The sequence below is a fragment of the Orycteropus afer genome, unplaced genomic scaffold (assembly GCF_000298275.1).
Source record: "Orycteropus afer afer isolate SDZICR_OR568_19922 unplaced genomic scaffold, OryAfe1.0 scaffold00570, whole genome shotgun sequence".
Classification (NCBI taxonomy): domain Eukaryota; kingdom Metazoa; phylum Chordata; class Mammalia; order Tubulidentata; family Orycteropodidae; genus Orycteropus; species Orycteropus afer.
Genome location: NW_006922157.1, coordinates 661,652 through 667,332, shown reverse-complemented (window position 1 = coordinate 667,332; position 5,681 = coordinate 661,652).

The window sequence follows — 5,681 nt, the reverse complement described above, 5'->3', positions numbered from 1 at the left end:
AGGAAGCCAGCCTGCATGTGCCCAGAGCTGATCCTTAACAAGCAGGTACTGTGTATGCATTAGTTTGGTTTAGAAAAGCCATTCCCCATTCCCACCATCAAAGATTCTTTCCTTCCCAGTAGGAAGAATAAAGGCCTCTGGGCCAGTGGTTTAGTGTGTGAGAAGGGGGAGGTGACATAGGAGGGAGTGGGCAAGAGGCCCAAATCTCTCTTCTAAGCTCCAATCCCTGTGTCCAACAGCCTCCTGGACAACCCCTTGTGCATCTCAAGGGCACCTCAAACTCAAGGCATCCTGAACCAAATTTATCAATGCTGTTCTCTCCACCAAGGAGCTCTGGTGGCTCAGTGCCTAAGGCATTTGACTGCTAACAGAAGGTTGGCAGTTCAAACCCACCAACCACTCCGTGGAAGGAAGACTTGCCAATCTACTTCCATAAAAATTACTGCCTCGGAAACCCAAAGGGGGTCACTATGAGTCAGAATCAACTTCATGGCAGTGAGTTTTTGTTTGTTTGTTTGTTTGTTTTGGTACTACCCACCATTGCATTCTGTCCCTCCTATAGGTTTCCTGTCTCTGTAAGTGACCTCATCATCTACCTAGTCACCCAAGCCGAAATCTTAGGAGTCATCCGAGACTTCCTCATACTCCCAGGTGGAGCAGTATCCCATTCTAATCAGTTCTCTCTCTTATCTCTTAAATCTGTCTCTTTTTTTCTCTCTCCCCAGGTCCACCATTCTAGTTTAATTCATCCATCCATACACTCAAAAACTATTCATTAAACACTTACTATGTGCCCTGCACTGTGCTAGGAGCCCTGGTGGCACAGTGGTTCAACACAAGTCAGAATCAACTTAACGGCAGTAGTCACTGAGGATTCAGCTGTGAACAAATTCAACCTAGTTCACACTTTCATGGAGTTTTGTGTCTGAACTGGCCTTGATATGGTTCGGCTCACTGCAGTGGGACAGAGCTGACAGGATAAGCCAAACTCTAAAATGCTTCCTTCCAGAACATACTGGTTAGGAGCAGTGATTTTGGATCTAGCCTGCCTGGGTTTGGATCTTGGCTCTGCCACTTATAGCTTTCACTTAATCTTTCTGTGTCTCCATTTTCTTCTGTGGAAAATAAGGGTGATGATAGCACTTACCTCGTAGGGCTTCTTTATGGACTGAATATGTTGATATTTTAAAGTGTTAGAATAGCATTCTATTAGCATTGTTTATTTTATTATTTAAAATACGGGGTGAAGCAAGGGCTGATGATAGACCAAGTTATAGGGTCTCAGAGAGAGTCCTTCCTGGAAAGCGCTGGGCTGGATCTTATGAATCCAACATCGCAGATGCTTGTGATGGTCCTGTCAAGAACTCAGCATGGGGACATTGAACAGAGTCCTGATTGTCTAGCAGAGGCTTGTCATAAGAAATTCAGGTATAGAATCCAGAAGTCTAAAAGGCAGACAGCGAAGGGTTCCATAGTAGTTAATGTCAAGAAAATTGCTGCTTCCTAACTGTAGGACCTGGAGCAGGTCATTTTCCTTTGCAGGTTCTGTTTCCTGAGGATAGCAGTTAACAATATTGAGAGCTTAATATGTGTCAGTTGCTATTTTAAGTACTTCATCTGCTCCCTGAAAAGGAAGCTATTGTTATTTAACTCATTTCACTGATGAGAAATACTGAGGCACAGAGAGGTTAAGGCACTTGTTCAAAATCACAGAGCAAGTGAAATGTGGAGCTGGGACTTGAACCCAGGAGTTTTGGACAATAATGATCAAAGTGCTTCCCTTGTACCAAACCAAACTTATTGCCATCAAGCCAATTCTGACTCATAGCTAAGCTATAGGGCAGAGTAGAACTGCCCCATAGGGTTTCCAAGATTGTAAATCTTTACAGAAGCAGACTCATCTTTCTCCTGTGGAGTGCCTAGTGGGTTCGAACTTCCGACCTTTTAGTTAGCAGCCAAATGCCTTAACCACTGCACCACCAGAGCTCCTTTTCCTCATACAGATATTGTAAAAATTCTATGAAGAATGCTTATGGAAGTGGTTAGCAGGTTGAAAGCACAAATGGCAGTAGGTAGACAAGCCTGCAGGGAGGGATGTCTCTAGGCTATAGACTCTAGCCACTGGGTTGAGGCCCCAGGATCTGGATCAGCAAGAGGAATCCTGGGCTTCAGACATCAAACTGGGCCTGACACAGGGCCAGAGTCTCCAGAACAGGCCAGAATTCTCCTGGTAAGAATCAGGAATCAAGGTGAAGCCTGGGCTAGTGGCCTAGGGAATTTGAGGCTCTGAGACTGCTTGAGGGCAACAACTGTCTTAGTCACTTCTGGACTCTCCAGCACTCCAGAACAGGAAGTAATTAATAAATATATGAAGGAAATGCCACTCATTGGGTGCCTCTAAGGAGTCCTGGTGGCATAGTGGTTAAGTGATTGGCTGCTAACCAAAAGGTCGGCAGTTAGAATTCACGAGCCACTCTATGGGTGAAAGATTGGCAGTCTGTTTCTGTAAAGATTACAGCCTGGGAAACCCTATGGAGCAGTTCGGTCCTATCCAACAGCATCACCATGAGTTGGAATCAACTCAACGGCAATGGGGCCAATGTATCTGCCACTGCACTAGTCTCTCATTTCCTCTTCATAGCATCCCCATGAAGTTTTCATCCTCATTTTACTGATGAGGAAACTGAGGCTCAGAGAGGTGAAGGGAGTTATTTAAGGCCCAGAGCTAGTAAGGAGCCAAGCGGCTCTTTGAACCCAGAGAGAAGGAAAACAAACAAGCAGAAAAAGACAAAAAATCTTGTCCAATCTATGGCAGGGGAAGAAAGTGCATTTTAGCACCCCAATTATACATTTTTCTGGTGGCTAAGGGCCTCACCACCTCTGCCTCATACTACCCATCTGCAGTCAATGGACAAGATCCAATCTACAGGACTAAACTCCTGAGTGGAATTTGGGGTCCATGAGAGCTGCATGTTCTAAGCCTTCACTGACACCCTCAGGGACTGGGGCATAGAACGGCACCTCACCCTACCCCAAACTCCTTATCTAGGCAGTCAGAGACTAGCAGGAACTTCCAATTCCTACAGACCCAGATGCAGATCCTATGTCAGTTACCCAGCCTTGAGGATTCTGGGCAAGCCTTGGGCTTTTCTTTCCCCAGTGCCTAGCCTACAAGGGGAGTCAATGTAGCAGTCATGTCCAATCAGGCAGGACCCCATGACACAGAAGCTCCTTCATCTAGGCCTGAGGAGAGGTCAATCTGGGCCCTGGGAGGGACCAGAAGAAGACACAGAACCCATCCAGCCTGGATCAGCCCACATTCCTCAGCAAGCCTCATTCATTGGGGTGGGCATGCTCAACAGGAAGCCAAGCCCTTTACTGGGAGGGCTCAGCAGGCCATCTGTGCATGCAGACGGTGGTGAGAAAATGGCTTCAGCAAGCAAAGTGAATTGAACAGAAAAAAATGGTAAACATTTTGCTTCCTTCTCCCCCATCTTGCCGCACTCCACTTCCAAAGGGGATGCTGGATTCCTGATAAGTACTTTTTTTCTCCAGACTGGGGCTAGGCATCTGGAATCACCCTTGCTAAACTGTTGAAGAGAGAAAGATAGGGGGAGGGAGGTTCTTTATTTTCTTTCTTTTATTATTTATCTCAGTCAATTCTGAGGGCCTGAGGGGAGTTTCCTTTGCTCCAGAAGATAGCATCCTCTACGTGGGATGCCATGTCCTCCACCAACTGTTTGCTCAGCCAATCACATTTTCTTTTTTGTAAGATTTTTTTTTGTTTTAATTGTGCTTTAGGTGCAAGTTTACAAAGCAGAGTTTGTTTTACATTCAATATTACATGTACATTTAGTTTCACTCCCCATTTACTATCCCCAACCCCAACTCAGTCTCCTCCCCTCCCTGCCCAGTAGGACTCACATTTAATAAGCATTAAAATGGTTTCAGATGCAGGTATGACTCCACATGCTGTGGTCTTTCCACTATCCCATACTGCCTGTGAGAAAGGCTTCCTAACAACCTCATTCATAAGCCAGGTAGCTGTCCAATGGACTTCTTGGCTGCCCTTAAGAAGAGCCAGCCTTGAGAGGTTTAAGAGTCAGTAACATTCCAATTTCTCTTAACTGCCCCCATTACCTACTTGTTGAAAGAATTTGAGAAATGCCCAAAAACAGAAATTACCTATAATCCCACCACTGAGAGGTAACCACTGTAAACTAACAAGATGGTAGATTTCTTGACAATGTTTTTTCATACACATATACAATCTATAGATCTCTTTCATATAGCTGAGGTCACAGTGGATCTGCTCTGGATGTTGGACCACTTTCCAGCCCTCACACCATATTGTCACAGGCCAGTTCTGCTATGGTATCTGTTCTTCTTAGGAGACCTACTTGAGCTGAAGTTTCTGGTTCCCAGAAGGCCTGGCTTTGTGGCTCAGTCCTGTCATTTTCCTACTTGTAGCCTGGCAATTAACTTCCCACCTCATTATTGGAACTCACTTGGGGGACTCTTTTCCACAACACAGGGCATAACGTACAAACCACACTATTTCATACCTCCAGGCATGCAGTTTCCCAGGCAAAGCAGATCTTCTTTCTTCTTTCTTCCCTCCCTCCCTCCTTCCCTTCCTTCCTGAATTGGTCATGAATCACATAGTATAAATAAATGAAAAGAAAAATCAAATTCACAAAACACCAAGGGGAAAAAATTGGCATATAGTAAAAACAGTTAGACTTCTTCTCACCCCTGACTGTGCCCCCTGTTTCTTGTGTATCTCCAGACATATTCTATGTACAGGTAAGCATATCTGTATATTTTGTTAAGAATGCCTTGGAAACCCAAGGAGGGGTCGCTATGAGTCGGGTCCGACTCAACGGCACATAACAACAACAACAGCATTTTTTGCAAAAGATTGTAATTCTCTCTTCACAAGTGTATCTCTCACACTAGACTATGAGCTCTTTAAGGGAAGGACTATGCCTTATTCATCTCTTATAGGTTCCAGGCCAATACACCACAAGCAGGGGCTTAATAAATATTTGTTGAATTAGTCAGTTCTGAATCCCCATCTCTGAGCCCAGAGTGAGCATGAACATGCTTGCTGATTGCAAGCAGAGTTCCGGCCGAGCTGGGTTCTCCTGCTTCCCTGAAGATTTCTCTTTATGTGTTCAGTGTCCTAGTTTGGTGCTTCCTTCTGGCTGCCAGGCAGTTCTCCAGCCATATTCTTCTGACTCTCTTAAGCAGCCACTGTCACCTATGAAGTCTCCAGCTCCTGTAGAACAGTTCTACGTTTCTGTGTCAAGTTTCTCCTCTTCCTCCCACCAAAATGCCTAGTGCTCCCTTTTCTTAGTATTCCAGGGCTGTTGTCACTCTGATCTTTCACTGTGCTGCTGGAAGGCTGGCAGCATTTGTGCCTATGGTCAGAAGCCTGAATGAGCCTAGTTGAAGCCTGTCTGGGTTTTTATTCTGTAGATCCCTACCTGCTTCTCACCACACTGAGATGGGTGGGGAGAAGATATCCTGTTGCCCTCTCCACCAAGCAGGAATTCTTGACCTCTGCAGAACTGCCACCACCTTCCTGAACCCTTGGGTCTCCTTATTGCTAAAGTCAAGGCAATGCTCCTTACCTTCTGGGGTTGATATTAAGGTCCAGTGAAACCATGGAATGTGAA